This window comes from Rhincodon typus, chromosome 21 (genome assembly GCF_021869965.1).
Source record: "Rhincodon typus isolate 14 chromosome 21, sRhiTyp1.1, whole genome shotgun sequence".
Taxonomy (NCBI): Eukaryota; Metazoa; Chordata; class Chondrichthyes; order Orectolobiformes; family Rhincodontidae; genus Rhincodon; species Rhincodon typus.
Genome location: NC_063352.1, coordinates 1,559,556 through 1,579,889, shown reverse-complemented (window position 1 = coordinate 1,579,889; position 20,334 = coordinate 1,559,556). Strand labels below are relative to the sequence as shown.

The 20,334-nt window shown below is 42.1% G+C and overlaps 1 protein-coding gene and 1 pseudogene across 1 annotated transcript in view; both read right to left on the bottom strand.

Moving 5' to 3' along the window:
* smg1 (SMG1 nonsense mediated mRNA decay associated PI3K related kinase) overlaps nt 1-20,334 on the bottom strand; it is a 170,708-nt gene that overhangs the window by 140,015 nt on the left and 10,359 nt on the right. The window lies entirely within an intron of this gene.
* On the bottom strand, nt 11,249-11,753 carry LOC125485647 (annotated as a pseudogene).

The window sequence follows — 20,334 nt, the reverse complement described above, 5'->3', positions numbered from 1 at the left end:
CTATCTCCATTAAGTACTCAGCTGACATTACTTTTCTTTACGCTGAACATCACTGGCAGCATAAGTAGCATGCATTAGATGAAACAAAGCAATTTGACATCCACTGGATCAGAGGAGTACTGCAGAGCTTAGATGTCTATTCATGAATGGTAGTGGATGATTAAACAACTCACTGGAGGAGAAATCTCCACAAATATCCCCAATCTCAATAGTAGCTTAGCACTGCAGTGCAAAGACAAGAAGCGTCAAGTGGATGGTCCACCTTGGCATCCCAAGGTCCCAGCATCATAGATACTAGTCTTCAACCGATAATTCACTCCATGTGATATCAAAAAGAGACTGAAGGCACTGAGTAGCATAAAAGCTGTGGGCCCTGACAATACTCCAGCAAAAATACTGAAGACATACCCTAGAATAGCCATACGCTTAGCCAAGTTGTTCCAGTAAAGCTGCAACACTAGCATCCACCCAAAAATATAGGAAATTGGTCAGATATACCTTCAGACAAAAAGAAGCATTGCACCCCGGACAACTGCGGCTTCAGACTACTCTTAAAACATCAGCAAAATGATTGAAGATGACATGGAAAGCACAATCAAGTGGCACTTACCCAACAATTTGCGGCTCATTATCAACGTGACAGGTCCAGAGGATGCCATATCCTTAACCCTACACTCATCCCTGGAACATTTTAACATCAAAGACACCTATGTCAGACTCCTGCTCATTGAAGGTGGAGCTGTAGTCAACATCATTATCCCTCCAGACTGATCTCAAAACTCCGTGACCTTGTCTCAGCTCCACCCTCTGCAACTGGATCCTCAGCTATCTGACCCATAGGCTGCAATCAGTGAGAATAGGTAGCTGCACGTTCTCCACAATAACTCTCAACACTGGAGCCTTCCAAGGATGCAGCCTCAGCTCCCTACTGTACTCCCGTTACCTACGACTATGTTTCCAAATTCCGAACGAACGCCATCTACAAGTTCGCTGAGGACACCACCATAATGGGACAGATACCTAACAGAGTCAAACTACAGAACAGAGATACAGCGCTTGGTGACATGATGCGATGAAAACAATCTGTCTAAATGTCAGCAAACGTAAAGGACTGATCATTGACTTCAGAAAGAAAAGAAGAACACGTGCCCATCTACATCAACAGAACTGAGTTTGAGGGGGTGAAGAGCACCAAGTTCCGCAGAGTGACAACAACAGACAACCTGTCCTGGACTTCCCACGTAGATGTGGCAGTCGAGAACAACAATGCCTCTTCCTCAGGCGGCTCAGGAAATTTGGCACGTCCATAAGGTTCCTCACCAACTTCTACAGATGCACCGTTGTCCGGGTGCATACTTGCCTGGTATTCCAACTGTTCTGTCCCAGACCATAAGGAACCAAAGAAGTTTGCGTGCACTGCCCAGACCATCACGGAAGCCAAGCTTCCACCCATGGACACCAGGTATACGGTTTGCTGCCACAGAAACACTGCAAACATCAAAGATCCATCATACCCTGGTCATGACCGTCTGCAACCTCTTCTGTCAGACAGAAGATACAGAAGTCTGAACACACGCACGAGCAGGTTCAGGAACAGCTTCCTCCCAGCCATTATCAGACCGATGAATGGACTCTCTAGCCTTCAATAAGGCTGATCTTGCTAATGCTAAACTCACCTCACCTAGCACATGCCCTGTTCAATGTAACCTGTATGCCTCTAAGTCTTTTTGATCTGTACATCCTCTGCTTACTATGATCTGCCTACATTGCTCGTAAACAAATCCTTTCACTGTATTTCAGTACACGTGACAATAAATCAATCATTGACACACAGTATGGGTTCCACCAAGGTTACTCAACTCCTGACCATCCTGGCTGCAGTGCTGATCTAAATGTGGATCAAGGAATTGAACTATAGTGTTCAGCAAAGGATGACTGCCCTTAATATCAGGCTGCACTTGACCAAGAGTGGCATCACGGAGCCCTAACAAAAATACAGTCAATTGGAATCGGGGGAACTCACTGTTGATTGGAGTATAACACAGCATAAATGAAGATGGTCATAGTTGGAGGTCAGTCATCGCAGCTCCAGGACATCTCCGCAGAAGTTCTTCAGGTATTTCATCAACAACCTTCCCTCTCTCAGAAGGTCAGAATTGGGGATGTTCATTGAGAATTGTGTAGTCATCAGTCACAATATAGGACTTCTCAAACTGGCGATCTGTGCCCAAATGCAGAGAGACTCTGACAGTTATGGTTGTTGACTTGCTCGCCAAGCTGGTAAGTTTGTTCGCAAACATTTCGTCACCGTACTAGGTAACATCATCAGTGCACCTTGGGTGAAGCATTGGTTTTCTGTCTCGCTTGCTATTTGTGTGTCCAGATCGGCTGGGGTGGGTGGCGTCGTTTCCAGATTTGTTTCTTAGTGGCTGGTATATGGGGTCCAGCTCTACAAGTTTATTAATGGAGTTCCGCTTTGAGTTCCAAGCCTCCAGGAATTCTCCCGAGTCTTTGCTTGGCTTGTCTTAGGATGTCTACGTTGTCCCAGCCAAAATGAGTGATAGTTGGTCATGTCTCTTGGTAGCAGGATTCATGAACACCAGCTAGCTGCAGCACCACCTTATTAATTTTTTTGTAATTATCTCTCTGCCTCACTTAATCGGATTATAGTTCATCCCTTCACTGGTAATTCAGCTGTTGACATTTTACACACCGTCTAACAATCCTGGTCACCTGCAGAGACTTGTCATCTGACACTCCATTCACACCAGCTGTATGATCTTTTGATCTCTCCACCTATAAACTCTATGTCTGTATGCTCTGCTCTGTCACTGCACCTGACGAAGGGGTTGCGCTCCAAAAGCTTGTGTGATTTCAAATAAACCTGTTGAACTGTAACCTGGTGTCCTGTGACTTCTGATTTAAGCTGATACGTAGCAAGTAATATTTGTGTACACAAATGCCAAGCAATGACCATCTCCAACAAAAGAGAATCTCACCCTCACATCTTGACATTCAATGATGTTACTTTGCTGATTCCTTAGTTATCGATATCCTGGGGATAACCATTAACCAGTAACTGAACTGCACCAGCCATATAAATACTGTAGCTACAAAGTATGCCAGAGGCTAGGAGTCCTGCAGCAAATACCTTACCTCCTAGAAACCTGTCCACTTAAGTCAACACAAGGTCCAAATCAAAAGTGTGATGGAATACTCTCCACTTGCCTGGACGAACACAGTTCCAATAACACTCAAAGCTCAACACTATCCAAGATAAAACAGCCTGCTTAACTGGGACCCTATCTCAATATCAACAATTCACTCCCTCCATCACAAATGTACAGTTAGAGCTGTGTACACCAACTACAAAACAGTGCAGCAACTGACTAGAGCTCTTTTGACAACATCCAAACCCATGACTTGTCCCAAGATGGGCAAGAACAGGAGGGACATCAGAAAACACAACCACCAAGTTCCTCTCCAAGCCACATACCATCCAGACATGGAACTGTATCACCAGTTCTTCTGTTGCTGGATCAAAATCCTAGAACTCCCACTCCCTCCCTAACAGCAATGTGGATCTACTGACACCACATGGGCCACAGTGGTTTAAGAAGGGCAAGCAAGTACAAAGGAGAAAGAAACAGAGGATTACGATTACAAATTTGGGAGAGGAAAGGTGGAAGTTCAAATGGTGCATCAACTCCAGTACAGATTGGTCGGGCTGAATAGCTTGTTCCTATACGCAGGACACCCGGCAAAAACAAAGCCTGGACAACATCTAACACGTTCTAAATGTCAGAAGATATATAGCAAAGTTAGTTCACTATCATCAATTTTCTGGATCAGAAATCAAATTTCTTCAGAAAACATCTCAGTTAATGGTAACAAAGGTGTTGACTTGAAGAGGTTATGAATGAAAAACGTGTTGGCTCGAACAGGTCAGTCGCAATTATTTTGTGAACAACATGGAACTTGCATGTACAACACTTGTAACGTTCTAAAATGAAATGAGTTTACCAAGAGCAATGCAAGATAGATCAAAAATTCAATATTTAGTATAGTGCAGGTGGATGAGAAATTAATAAGCCAATTTGAGATTTTTTTCCCCCATTTATCAGAGTTTCAATGGCAATGTTTGCTGATGCCAGATTTCTAAAACTGAATTTAAATTCTCTAACTGCCCTGGTGAGATTTGAACCCACATTAAGATTATTTTTCCAGTTAAACAGGACCACTATGCTAGGACAACCTTGCTTTTGAACATTTCCTTTCCCCAACTCCCTCAAAATGGACATCAGGGGAATTGCATTACCAAAGTTATAAGCTTTAAAAGGCACTATCCAAGGTAAATATGAATTTGAAATCTGTTTTTAACCCAATTATTTTCAATGGATTCCTTCTTTTAAAAGTCTATTTCACAACAAAAAAGTTGAGTTCCTTCCAACTTGGGGGAGAAAAAAAACCTAAACTTTTCCATGGTTTTCTTACCAAATATTACATTTGGAAAGCAGCAAATACAATGCATTCTACAGACATCATTTCAGGGTCATGAGTGCAGTGCTCATCTTAACCTCATTGTCAACAGGAGCAAGAACTGAGGCTGTCCGATTTCCTTCAACTGGACATCATGGGAGACTTATAATTTTACACCTAACTAATGTAAATGACTGTTCCTGTTTAGGATTGGAGAAAGGGCAGCAGTGCACTGAGAGTTATCCAACTGATGGTCCCTGAAGTCATCAATTGAAGGCCAAGTCAGGTCACACACTAAGGCATTGTTTACTAAAGCAAAGTTGCGACTACTCCCCAATGCATAATCTTGAACTTATCAACACTGTGGAAGGCTCATGGGCAAGCCCCATTGATTGTAAATTTGGCAAGTTCATTTTTGATTTTAAAAATATATCTAGAACTCAAGTAAAAGTCTAATGGCAAACTCAATGTGCTCACAAGCATCACAGATAACTACAGGTTGTCATTTCGCTTGACGATGCATCTTAAATCCTTTGTTTTTTTTAAAGTTTTTTTTAATTTTCAACATTGCTAAAACTCTTTCAACCTGTAAAGGCAGGTTATGACACCTACAGCACAGGTAGGACTTGAACACATAATTCTGGGTGAAAGGCAGGGACACTACCATTATACCACAAGACCCCCAAAAGCATTTCATTAAAAAACACACCAGTTGAATTCTTCTACCCTTCAAATTTTTCCTCCACTATTTTTAAAAACACAAAGCAACTGTAGACACCTGGCTTCCAAATGGCTTATTAAAATACTAGCAAACAGACTGCAGTGGTCCAAGGCAGCAGCTCATCTTCGCAACAGCAACTTGGGATGGGCAATAAATGGTGGCCTAGTGAGCAACACCCCTATCCTGTCAATTTAAAATAAAAAAAAGACTACCAATTGTCCAGTGTTTGTTCAAAACCCATATGCTCTCCAAATACAACAAGTCATATTCAACTTTTGTCTTAAATCAATTAATCATGAGGACAGCTAACTTTACCATTCATGGTCACCGAAAAGTGTGAGTGGTTACTGCCATTACAGTACACTGACAAGAATCCAGTCATCTCCAGAGAGAATGAAGTTATGGTAATCACTGCTGTTTTGGAATTCAATTTGGTTACTTAAAGGAATGCAGAAAGACAACACTTTTGTTTGGACTTCATGACACATTATTGATGCGCTTGCATTCTTAATGTTCAGCTTTTTGTTTTCAAAAACATTACAAGTCTAAGAGTTGCCATGGAGATGGATTGATTCTATGTTCATACATTCTAGATAACATCCATTCAGAGCATTCCACAACAATGTTAAAAAGAACACTCCTGGGCAGTCAAAATTTCTTAGGAGAGTCATCAGTGCTTTGTTGTTGTTTCCTTAAAATGGAAGTTTCCCAACATAAGCCAAAATCAACTTATAAATACACAACCTTCATGTGAGATCTTTAATAGAGATCTACCAGAATAGAAGGAAAATCTATGGTAAATAAGCTCAGATGTGACTTCAGCATTTTGAACAAGAATACGCTTTTTAAGAATCTATTCATATTTTAAAATTATTAGTCTCCATCAGAAAACAATCACGAAATTTCAAGTTGATAATCATACTTAACTGAAGTAGATCTAAATAATTACGTGCTCCATTCCAAAAGTTCAAAATCAGCAAAATGTGAACAGGATATGGTGATTTCTACTCCAAACTCACCCTCACCCACTGCCCGCATCCATCTCTAAATTAGAACACAGAACCGTACAGCACAGGAACAGGCCCTTCAGACCACAATGTTGTGCCGAAAATGACACCAAATTAAACTAATCCCTTCTGCCTGCCTTTGGTCCATATCCCTCCATTCCTTGCACATTCATACACTTAAAATCCCTTAAATGACCTTGTCATATCTGGCTCCACCACCAATCCTGGCAGTGTGCTCCACGCTTCTACCACACTGTGCATAAAAAACTTGCCCCTTACATCTCCTTTGAATTTTCTCCCTCTCATTGTAAATGCATGCCCCCTGGTGCTAGACATTTCAACTCCGGAAGAAAATTTGACCGTCTACCCTATCTATGCATCTAGAAATTTATAAATTTCTAATCAACTCTCCCCTCAGCCTCCACCATTTTAGAAAAGAACAACCTGAGTTTTTCTAGCCTCTCCTCATAGCTCATACCCTCTAATCCAGGCAACATCCTGGTAAACCTCTACTGCACCCTCTCCAAAGCCTCCACGTCCTTCCTGTAATATGGCGACCAGAACTGAATGAAATACTCCAAGTGTAGCCAAATTTTTAAAATGCTGCAACATGACATCCTGACTCTTATACTCAATTCCCCAACTAATAAAGGCAAGCATGCCATACGCCTTCTTTACCACCCTATCTACTTGTGTGGTCACTTTCAGGGAGCTATGGACTTGAACCCCAACATCGCTCTGTACATCAATACTGTTTAGGGTCCTGCCATTAACTGTACACTTTCCCTTAATATTTGATCTCTCAAAGTGCAGCACCTAAATACTTACCTCCATCTGCCATTTTTCTGCCCATGTCTGCAACTGATCTATATCTTGTTGTATCCTTTGACAAACTTCTGTACTAGCACAACTCCACCAATCTTTGTATCATCTGTAAACTTACTAACCCACCCATCTACATTTCTATCCAAGTTATTTATACAAATCAGAATCAGAAGTCCCAGTATGGATCCCTGCGGAACACCACTAGTCACAGAACTCAAGCCTCAGAAACACCCTTCCACCAAAACCCTCTCTTCTGTGGGCAAGCCAATTCTGAATCCATGTGGCCAAGTCACTGTGGATCCTACGCATCTTAATCTTCTGGATGAGTTTACCATGAGAAACCTTGTTGAAAGCCTTACTAAAAATCCATGTAATCATCCTCCACTGGTTTACCCTCATTTATCATCTTTGCCACTTCCTGGGAAAATTCAATCAAGTTACTAAGACATGACCTGTCCACAAAGCCATGCTATCTGTCTCTAATTAGGCCATGCTTTTCCAAATGTGCATAAATCCTATCCCAAAGAATTCTGTCCAACAGCTTCCCAACCACCGATAGGAGACTCACTGGTCTGTAGTTTCTTGGATTATCCCTATTTCCCTTCTTAAACAGAGGAACAACATTAGCTACTCACCAGTCCTCTGGGACCTCTGTGGCTAATGAGGATACAAAGATCTTGATCAAGGCCCCAGCAATCTCCTCTCTTGCCTCTCTCAGTAACCTGGGGTAGATACCATCAGGCCCTGGGGGCTTATCCACCTTAGTACTCAAGTGATCCAACACCACTTCTTTCTTGATCTCAAAAATGCTGTAGCATACTAGCATGCTCCACAGAAATCTCACGATGCTTCATACCCTGCTCCTGGGTGAATACTGATGCAAATTAGATCAAATTCTCTTTGTAAAAACAAGAAAATCTCACTATCCAAGTAAACTTCATCTGCCAAATTGTGGTCCATTCACCTAAACTACAAATATCCAGTTGTAACTTCCTCATTTCTTCATTGCAAGTAACTATCCCACTTATTTTAATACCATATGCAAATTTGGCTATAGTTGCTTCTATCCCCACATCCAAGACACCAGTATTTTTCAACTCACTAAGACATGGGCATCGCTGGCTGGGTCAGCATTTATTGCCCATCCTGATTGCCTTTGAGAATGTGCTGGTGAATTGCTGCAGTCCATGTGCTATAGGTAGACCCACAATGCTGTTGGCTAGGAATTCTAGGATTTTGACCCAGTGACAGTGAAGGAATGACAATATAGTTCCAAGTGGCATGGAGGGGAACTTGCAGATGGTGATGTTGCCATGTATCTGCTGCCCTTGTCCTTCTAGCTGGAAGTGGTCATGGGTTCGGAACTTGCTGTCGAAGGATATTTAGCAAATCTTTGCAGTGCATCTTGCAGATAGTACACACTGAGCATTAGTGGTAAAGGGAGTGGATGGTTGGAGGTGTGGTGCCAATCTAGCCAGCTTCTAGAATGTGTCAAGATTTTTTGTTTTGTTGGAGCTGTACTAATCCAGACAAGTGAGGAGTATTCCATTTCACTCCTGACTAGTGCGTTGTAGATTGTGGACAGGCTTTGGGGAGACAGGTGGTGAGTTACTCGCTGCAGGATTCCTTGCCTCTGACCTGCTCCTGTAGCCACTGTATCTATATGGCAAGTCCAGTTAAGTTTCTGGTTCATGGTAACTCCCGGGATGTTGATAGTGAGGGATTCAACACCACTGAATGACAGAGTGGTAATCAGATTGTCTCTTATTGGAGATGGTCATTGCTTGGCATTTGTGTGCCACAAAATGTTACATGCCACTTGACAGCCCAAGCCTGAATATTGTCCAGGGCATGGATTGCTTCAATACCTGAAGAGTCCCAAATATAGACAAACATAAATAGCCAGGGCTCGAGGTCTGTGGCACCCCACTAGTTACATCTTGCCAACCTCAAAAAGACCTATTTATCCCAACTCTGCTTTCTGTTGGTCAGCTAATTGTCTATCCAATCTAATAAATTACCTCCAACCCAATGTGGCTTTACTTTGCATATTAACTTTTCATATGGCCCCTCATCAAATACCTTCCAAAAGTCCAGATAAACATTTGCAGAATTCCCATTATCTACGTTGTTTGTTATATCTTCAAAGAACTCTACCAAATTAATCAAACATGATTCACACTTCATAACCATGCTAACTCCAATGGAATGTAGTTTGACTTCCCCAATATCCTGTTATTACTTCCTTAATTGAGTTGAGTCCAATATGATACTTTTTCAGAATAGTCAGAAGAATTAAAAGAAACTTTCACTCTTTCTCCACACATGCTGCCAGACCTGCCAAGTGCCTCCAGCATTTGCATGATCTGCACCATTTTGTTTTTACAAGCAGTTTGAAAACTTCCAGGACAAAGTAGCCCACTTGATTAGCACCCAATCCACCATCAATATTTATTCCCTATACCATTAACACACTAACAGCAGCCCAGACTCTCTGCAAGATGCATTTCAGCAACTTTAATCTCCTTCAACAATACCTTTCAAACCTGAAAACTGTATCATCGATGAATGGGTGCAGCAGACACATGGGAACCTCACCATCTGCAAGATTCCCTCCCTAATAGCATTGCGGCAGTACCTGCACCAGGTGAACCGCAGTCGTTCAAAAAGGCAGGTCATCAGCACTTTCTCCATAACTAGGGATGGACAATATGCACTTTTCGCGGATGGGAAAAAACCACACTGGATAGACATTTTCAGCTAAAGCTAATTCCGCAAATGAAAAAGTGCAGAGAACTAAATTCTGTATTGAAAAACCTTTTGAAGCATACAAGGATTTATATTAAGCTTACTCCAATATCTGCAGCACACGTCTAGCAGTCTGTTAACGACATTAGACAATGAAGGTCCTGACCTAAGATTCCAGAGAAATATCAGCCAAATTGCAAACTAATCTCAAATTTGTTATTTGATCTTATCTTAACATCCTCCTGAGAAGTTCGCTAACCACTGATGTGCTGGAAAGATCACTGTTACGCTACATTTTTAAACAAACATTACCATGTATCAAATGTATACTAAGTTTAATCCCCAGTGCTACAATCTGAAAGCGCTTTCTACATGACCTTCACATGAATTTGCAAATGCATACCTCAAATGTAAAAACCAAACCAGTTACAGGGTCTGTGGACATAAGGTACTTGAGCTATCAAAGGCTATCTTGGTTGTGAAGTGGACAAACCTGCAACTAAATTTTGAATGAATTTCAGCCCATTATTAAGATAATAGTGGAGTGGCAAAGAACAAGTGACAATTATTAGACACATGGTCAGGAAGTGTGGATAAATAATGGAGTTGAAACGCTCATCATTCAATTGTGAAAGGTCAGTAGCACTACTGTTAATCTTACAGTAATCTTTCCTCTCAGGAACAAACTATTTGAAATTGTCTCTCCTGTCACAAGTTTTTTTTTTAACATTGGTATTCTGCATTACCCACTGCCATTCTTGAAAACAGAATATTCCACTAAATTAACTGGTACTAGCCAGAGCTAGAATGCAGAAGTGCTGATGTTTGCTCTGCCTTTAAGTAAAGCCCATTTTTGTTTAAATGGCCTGGTCTTTTACCTGGGTTGCTCGTGACTAGTGCATTTGTTATATTGAGGAAAATAAATCCAATGGTCAGCATCAAACCCACTAAATGAGAGCTATGGTGAACAAAAGGATCAAGGACTGAGTGAGGAAAGATCAAAATCTGTTTCACTTCTAATTGCAAGTAAACAAAGAATATCATATGTTCCTGAAAAATAAATATTTCTCAAATCGTATAAATGTCAAGTTTCAAGAATGCATACCGAGGGAAAACAAATCCAGACAGTAGAACACAAGTTGCTAAATAAATTTCAAAACTATACCTGCGCATATTCAGTATGTTTTTTCTGCAATATCACAACTATATCCCATAAACACTAAAATTTTAATTGCAATAGTAGAAAAATCAAAGAACAAGAAAGCTTCAATTGTCTTATATCCTCCATAACCAAACATAACTAAAAATCTAAACTAAACCATTCCTCCACTGATTGAAGATTAAGGGCATATTTAATGGTCCCTGTTTGGAAAAGAACTTGGCAGCTTAGATCAGATTGCAAGAAAATAGCAAGAACAATTTTTTGTATTTCAGTTGACTTTATTTTTAAGCAACAAATTGTACATATTTATTGAGGCCGTCCACAACGGCCAAATCCACCTCTAAACTGGAATTCTGCAGTTGCTCCAGACTTTATGCCTGTGCCCAAGGGAAGCAGCCCGTCTGCAAGTGTCTCTGTCAGCTTCACTGCAAAAATGAGTTGGATGCTCCTCACCTAGACCTTTAGGCCTTGGCCAGGCAGCCTCAGGACAAGGCTGCCAATGCACAGTAGCAGGAAAAGTTTCAGGAGGAAGGTGAAGGTAGTCACGCAGACATTGGATGCCCTTGTTTGTCAAGTAGCAGAAGCTTCAGCAACCAAATTGCTCCTTTACATAACCTTGTGATTTCAAAGACTGCATGGCCTTCATTATGTGCAGGTTAGGGACATTTTTGCCTGCCAGTTCTGGATGTTTTGGCATATGCACATCATTCTTGGCCATTATTACTCGATTCTTGAGAAGGAGCTCATAGATAGCAATATGATTCTTCTTGGGAATCAGTATCTTAAGCTCTAATAATGGGGCTGCACCCATCTTAGAACAGTGAAGGAACCCACAAACCTGATACTCCTACAATAAAGCAAACAATCATAATAGTGACCACAGCAATAAGAGATCAAGTATGTGGGAAGTTGATAACACTACACAGATTGGGCTCATTGCTTTCAACATGTGCACAACAATATCCCACATTTGTGTAATATCTTTAAAGAACATGGACAAAATTCAGAAAAACTGAACTTTAGCCAAAGGAGGGACAACCAAAATCTTGGTCAAAGAGGTGGATTTTATGAAGGGCACTGAATAAAGGCACATAGAGACACAGGAACTAATTCTACAGTATGACGTTACATGACTTGATACAAAGCACAGCTGCTAACAATTAAGTGCAAGAGGATGGAGGCAAAGGAACAGTGAATTATCAAGGTGTAGTTTTGAAGCAGATTAAAGACAGAGGGGAAGGCCATTGAGGAGAAAAACCAAGAGTTAGAACTTTAAACTTTGTGGGAGAAGCCCACACAAGCCTGCTCCCATGTCATCTGGTCTGAATGAATACCTGACACTTAATGGAATAAGGGAACAAATGATGGATATATTAGTTAAGTTAACTGGGATTGAGGTGGTTGTATCAATATGGGGAGCTAGTAATAAGCAGTGAGAGAACTGAAATAAGCATGACCAGAAAAAGTGTGGGCTTGGCTGTTTAACTACAATTATCTATTAGAGTATAACATTAACAGCAAGAACAGAACTGATCATCAAGTACAACCTGATGGGTGACAGAAAAATGAGCATGAGCTAGAAGTTACAAAGGGCAGATGAAGTGAAGCAAAACAAAATGAGGAAAGTATAAGAATTGCAGAAGCAAATTACTACAGATGCTGGAATGTGTACTGAACTACAAATGTTGGAGATCATAACTGGTCAGACAGCATCTATGGAGAGAAAGAGAGTAAGCTAACTTTTTCAACCTAGATGATTCTTCAGAGTTCTGATGAAGAATCATCTAGATAAGAATTGAAGAATCTAGAGGTCACAAAGGCTGCACAGATGTTTCAACAACTGACTGTTTGAGGGGGCAGATATGAGTAATGATAAAAGTGGAGGTGTGGGGTCTGTATCATGGAAGAATCGGGCATGGGTTTAAATCCCACCACAGCAGAAGGTGGAATTTTAAAATAAATAAGGTATATGAAATATAAAGCTAGTCTCTATGATCAATTGTCATATAAAGAGAATCTAATTTGCCAACATGCTTTATGGAAGGAAATTTACCATTCTTACTACATGACCCAAGACCCACAGCAACCTGGTTGGTGCAACTGAGATGTAAAACAGCCGAGCAATCCATTCAATTTAGGAATGGGCAACAATTACTGGCCTTGCCAGCAAATTCTACATTCCACTAAATCATTCAAAAAAGCAAAGAACACATTTTGGGAACTGTCTGATGTAAACAGAGGAAGTGATAAATGATGGGTAAAGTCAAGGGCAAGGATGTGGAGTTTGGGATGGGAACCAAGATCAGTGGCATCAGTCAACCTGGCAACATTCCAGAAACAATACTGAAGACTTGTATTCCAAAACTTACTGCTCCCCTAGCCCAGCTGTACCAGTACAGCTACAACAATGGCATCAACCCGACTATGTGGAAAATTGTCCATGGATATCCTTCACACAAACAGCAGGGTACATCATGCTCCAGCAATCATCAGCAAAGTATGATTTGTTGGTGCCAGGTTGGACTGGGGTGGACAAGGTCAGAAATCATACAACACCAGGTTATAGTCTAACAGGTTTAGTTGAAAACAAGCTTTTGGAGCCTCAGTCCTTCTTCAGGTGTTAGTGACAGAGGTAGTATCAGACACAGAATTTATAAGTAAAAGATCAAAGGTTCACACCACTGATAAGGAAATACGAAACAAACCTAAGATGCTGTTAAATCTTTAAATCAGTTTGAAGGTTTTGATTGATTAATATGTATATGTAGATCCCCAAATTCCTTTCAAGTCATGGTCATGAGAGAACTAAAGGTTTGCAGGTCTGGCAGCATCTGTGGAGGAGAAAACAGAGGTAACGTTTCGGGTCCGGTGACCAGTTCTGAGGAAGGATCACTGGACCCGAAACGTTAACTCAGCATCCGTGGAGGAGAAAACAGAGGTAACGTTTCGGGTCCAGTGATCCTTCCTCAGAACTGGTCACCGGACCTGAAACGTTACCTCTGTTTTCTCCTCCACAGATGCTGCCAGACCTGCTGAGCTTTTCCAGCAACTTTGTTTTTGTTCCTGATTTACAGCATCCGCAGTTCTTTTGGTTTTTATTTAGAACTAAAGGTTTTATCAGTGTAAGGAAGGGGTAACATTTTAGGTCAGACAATGCATGTCAGATTTGAGACCTTGTCTAGAATCTGTTTGTGTTTTGGTTTGGAGTCAGGCTGGTTTTATTTCTAAAGTAAGAATTTATAAAACACCACGTTGACTGACTGTCTATAAATTGTGCGCTTTTTGAACAAAATAAAATGTATCTGCAAGTATAAATTCACCCCATAGACGTGAGTGGGTGGGGAGAAGAAGAGAATTGAGAGTAGCAGTGGAAGGTGTCATCAAGTAGTACCTGCTCAGTGATATCCAGTTTGGGTTCCACCAGAGTCACTCAGCTCCTGACTTCATGACAGCCATGGTTCAAACAGACAAAAGAGCTGAATTCCAGAAGTGAGGTCAGGTGAGAGTAACACCCTTGACATCAAGACCAGTGAGTGTGCCATCAGGAACTCTTAGCAAAGCTAGAATCAATGGGAATGGGGGGGTGGGGGAGGAACTCTATGTTGCTTGGAGTCATACCTGACACACAGGAAGACGATCGTGGTTGTTTTAAGTCAGTCATCTCAGCTCTAGAACATTTCTGCAGGAGTTCCCCAGGGTAGTGTCCTAGACCCAAGCATCTTTCAGTTGCTTCATCAATGACCTTCCCTCCAAAGGGTCAGAAGTGGGGATGTTTGGCAATGGTAGACCATAAGACCTGGGAGCAGAAATTAGGCCATTCAGCCCATCAAATATGTTCCACCATTCAATCATGGCTAAGTTTCTTAACCCCATTCTCCCGCTTTCTCCCCATAACCCTTGATCCCCTTGACAATCAAGAAACCTATCTATCTCAGTTTTAAATATACTCAATGCCCTGGCCTCCCCAGCCTTCTCTGGCAGCAAGTTCCATAGATTCATCACTCTCTGGCTGAAGAAGTTTCTCCTTATTTCCGTTCTAAAAGGTCTTCCCTTTACTCTAAGCCTGCGCCCTCGGGTCATGGTCTCTCCTACCAATGGGAACATCTTCCCAACATCCACTGTGTCCAGGCCATTCAGTATTCTGTAAGTTTCAATTACAACGGGAGACGATGACCTAGTGGTGTTATCACTGGACCATTAATCCAGAGACCCAAATAACATTCTGGGGACCCGGGTTCGAATCCCGCTATGGCAGATGGTAGAATTTGAATTCAATTACTATCTGGAATTAAGAGTCTAATGACGACCATAAATCCATTGTTGGAAAAATCCATCTGGTTCACTCATGTCCTTTAGGGAAGGAAACTGCCATCCTTACCTGGTCTGGCCTACATGTGACTCCAGACCCACAGCAATGTGGTTGACTCTGAACTGCTCTCTGGGCAATAAATGCTGCCTGGTCAGTGGCGCCCACATCCCGTGAATGAATTAAAAAAATTGGACTCCCCCCCCATCATCCTTCTAAACTCCATTGAGTATGGACCACAGCCCTCAAATGTTCCTCATATGTTAAGTTTTCCATTCCTGGGACCATTCTCATGAACATCCTTTGAACCTGCTCCAGGGCCAGTACATCTTTCCTAAGATATGGGGCCTAAAAATGCGCACAGTACTCCCAACATAGGCTGACCAGAGCCTCAAAAGTACATCTCTGCTAGTAGTAAGGGTGTGGAATGCCCTGCCTGCAAAAGTAGTAGACTCGCCAACTTTAAGGGCATTTAAATGGTCATTGGATAAACATATGGATGATAATGGAATAGTGTAGGTTAGATGGGGCTTCAGATTGGTTTCACAAGGTCAGCGCAACATCGAGGGCCGAAGGGCCTGTACTGCGCTGTAATGTTCTATGTTCTATATTTAAGTCCTCTCAAAATTATTGCCAAAGTTGCATTTGCCTTCCTAACTACTGACTCAACCTGTAAGTTTACCTTCACAGAATCCTGGACTAGATCTCCCAAATCTCTGTGCAAATTCAGAAGTGCAATGTTCAACACTGTTCATGACTCCTCAGATATTTTAATGCCAAAAATCAAAAGGTGGCATCTCCAACATGGAGCATTCCCTCAGCAGATCACAAAAATGCTTGCCTAGATTATAGCCTAAATTAAGAGTGGAGGCAAAAATTGGGACTCAACATTCAAATGCAACAAGACCAGGACAAGATCCAGACTGGAAAAAGAGGCAAATAACATTCATGCCACACAAATGCCAGGTAGTGGCTACCTCCAATAGGAGACAATCTAACCACAGCCCCCTAACATTTGATGGCTATAACATCACTGAATCCTCCACTACCAAGATCCTGAGGTTACAAGTGACCAGAAACTCAACTGAGCTCACTACATAAACACAGTGGCTACAAGAGCAGGTCACAGCATAAGAATTCTGTAGCAAGTGACTCACCTCCTGACTTCTCAAAGCATGTCCTTCATATATAAGGCACAAGTCAGGAGTATGATGCAATAATCCACACCTGCCTGGATGGGTGCAGCTCCAATGACACAAGACGTTTGACACCATCCAAACAGCCCATTTGTTTGGCATACATCCACTCCCGCCATCACCAACTGTCAGTAGCGGCATGCATGCTATGTACAAGATGCACTGCAGAAATTCACAAAAGGTCCTTAGGCAGCACCTTCAAACCCATAACCACTCCCAACTAGAATGGCAAGGGCAGCAGATACACAGGTACCCCGCAACCTGCAATTTCCCTCCAAGCCACTCACTAGCCTGACTTGGAAAAATGTCACCATTCCTTCAGTATCACTGGGTCAAAATCCCTCCGTAAGGCTATTGTGGGTCAACCTACAGTACATGGACTGCAGCTCTTCAAAAAGATAGCTCACCACCTTCTCAAAGGTAACTAGGGACAGGCAGTAAGTGCTGGCTCAGCCAGTGATGCCCACATCCCACAAGTGAATAAAAACCAAAGTAGTGGGCAGTCCACCGAACTGAATAAAGGAGGATACTACAATCCACTATGTCAAAGACAACGTAGATGCCAAGGACTGAAAATGAACTGCAAAAGTGATGAAGGGTCTAGGGCCGAAACATCAACTCTCCTGCTCCTCTGATGCAGCCTGACCTGCTGTGTTCCTCTAGCTTCACACTGTATTGACTGACTCCAGCATCTGCAGTTCTTGCTGTCTCCAATTGCAAAACTGTCACCTTATGACTTTCTTAGGACCTTGTCTAAGTGGTGATATTAAAGATTAAATTGTATAACATGTCACCATCTCAGGAGTGTCCAAGTCAATAAAGTACTTTAGAAGTACAGTCACTATTGTAACGCAGGAGATTGCAGAAGCCCAACCACATGCAGCAAGGAAACAAACAGTGATTTGATCATTTGTTCGAGGTGTTAGTTAGCCAGGACAGTGAGAATACTATGTTCTAGTGCTATGGGGTTTTTCCACACACACAATAAGTTTTAATGCCAAAATCAAAAGGTGGCATCTCCAACGTGAAGCATTCCCTCAGCAGTTCACAAAAAATTTAGCCTGTAATCTGGGCTAGCACAAGAGTTGAGGCAAAAATTGGGACTCAAATCTGGGAGGCAGGAACACACTGCAATTCTTGTTGTTTACTGCGACACCCCAAGTCCCAAACTATGCTTCCCCAGGATATCTTCCCTCCGCTCCTGTACAGATCTGCTGATTGAGCTCTGCGTGATTCTGATCTGTCTTGCTCCCTTCTCTATCTGGGCCACAAAAGCACCATGACTGAATGGGACAGGTGGTGTAATGTATAACTAGACAGCGAGGCTTCAGTAAATTGCAATGTGTCACCACACACAAGCCAAGTTCCAGTCACACTGGAGCCACGCTGTTAACGTAATCATCCACAAGATCACATATAGTAAGGACTATGCTTAGGTTTGAGTGGGTATTATGGAGGCAAACATGGAGAGGAGTGTGCTTATTGATCTAGTGGCACACTGATCTCAAAAGCTGTTAGCACCCAAGAATGGATTTGATATACAAACATACAAACTAAGGGCAGGAATAGGCCATTCAGCCCATCGAGTCAGTTTTACCACTTGACAACTTGATAGCAGCCTCAGGTTTGTCTACCCTGTACACTGATTCTTTTGTCAATCAAGAATCTCTCAAGTATTATATGTTCAGTATCCCAGGCAACACTGCCTCAAGAGAATTCTACACACTAACAACCCTTAAAAAAATTCTCACCTCCATTTCGTATGGGAAGGCTTATTTGCACTCCCTAGTTCTAGTCTATCCTAAAAAGGGATCCACCCAGTCAAGTCCCCTGACAATCTGAGGAGGAGTAGGGAATGAAGGGAGGTAACCCAAAGAATCCAGAGCAATGAACTATGGTCAGCCACTGGAGGCTAATAGTACACCCACAGGATCGCTGCAGGTGACAGAGTTGGAATAAAAGTCAGAGAGAGGCAAGGATACACAAGCACATAGATAATGTCCGAGCCTGCTCAGAAAAAGCTGATAAAAGATTTCTTCAGACAAATGGAACTAGCAGGCAAGGATCTGAGCAGAGGTGATGGGCACAGAATCAGAAAAAGGCAACACAACTAGGCCAGCAAGACAGGCACAATAATACAGATGGTCTCAAAAATACAGCTTCATTAGAAAGCAGCAATTAGAGTTTAAATTAAAACCCACAAATCCTCACAATTGAAATTGGGGGCCAAGGTTAGAGGCAGAGTTACATGGCACAGGAGATCAACTGAAAAAATGTCCAATTAGGCAATTAAGGGCCCTTGCGAAGATAGAGACCCATCTTCACAGTGAGCATAGTGCCACATGTCACAATGGAGGCCATCACCATGTTAAATGAATTAGACTTCAAACAAATCGAACTCAAGACTGGGCATCCACTAGGCTCAGTGGGCCATCAGCAGAATTATACTCCAAAACAATAAGCATAGCAAATCCCCCACTCTATTACCACCAAATCAGGGATCAACCCTGGTTCAAAGAAGAGAGCAGGACAGCATGTCAGGAGCAGCACCAAGCATACCTAAAAATAAGGTGCCACTCTGGCAAGGCTACAAAACAAGACTATTTGTACTGATTAGCATAAGCAGCAAGCAGACAAGGTTAAGCAATTCCATAACCAATGAATTGCCAATGTTCAGGAAAATCCCATCAGGTTCATGTGTTTACACCTCCCACTGGAGTTCACATGCTGGCGTAGTGCCGCTCTGACTAAGGTGTTTGGGCAGCTGCAAGGGGAGAATGCGCTGTGGATCTGGCCATTCCTCACAGCAACATCACGGTAGGTCCTTCAACTTGGTTGCTTTGGCGATGGCTGAAGACAATACGGGCCTGGACCCAGGATTCCGATCGGGGTGGGGGCGGTCAGGTGCTCGAGCCCAGAGCCACAAGATGGACTAAGTGGACATTGTCATACATTCTGTTTTAATGTTTTTATTATATTATCACAGAAGTACTGTTATTCTGAACTTTTTTTAATGTTTCTGATGTATTACTATGATTTTGTGCTTTTGAAGGTCTCTAATGCTGGACTATTTCTTTATTTTTTAAATTTTTTCCCCCAAGAATTTGGACTAAAGAATCAGTACCTAGGTATTTCTGTACATAAAATGGCACCATAACTGGCAACTTGTGAACTTTTCACTGTACTCATGTGAGTATGTGACAATAAAGCTAATTCAATTCAATTATACCTTTGCAGGAAGGAAACCTGCCATCCTTACCTGGTCTGGCCTATATGTGACTCCAGACCCACTGCAATAAGGCTGACTCAGCCAGTGACATCCACATCCCTTCAATGAATAAATTACTGCCCCAGTCTATTCTCAATCAGTCAAGAGGTATCAACAGTGCTTTCAAGCAGCACCACCTCCGCAATAACCTGCTCAGTGATACCCAGTTTGGGTTCCACCAAGGCCATTCAGCTCCTGACCTCATTACAGCCTTGGTTCAAACATGGACAAGACAGCTGAGAGTATAACAGCTCTTGACAGCAAGGCTACATTTGTACAAGTGTGGCATCAAGGAGTCCTAGCAAAACTGCAATCAACAGGAGTCTGGGGCAAACTCTGTTGGTTGGAGTCATACCTGGCATACAGGAATCTAGTTGTGGTTGTTGGAAGGGAGTCATCTTGGCTCCAGAACATCGCTGCAGGAGAGCCTAATGATAGTGTCCTAGGTCCAACCAGCTTCACCAATGACCCTCCCTCCATCATAAGGTCAAAAGTGGCAATGTTCAAAATTCCTAAGATATTAAAACAGTCAAGGTCCAAATGCAGCAAGACCTGATCAGTATCCAAGCTTGAGCTAACAGATAACAAGGTGTAGAGCTGGATGAACACAGCAGGCCAAGCA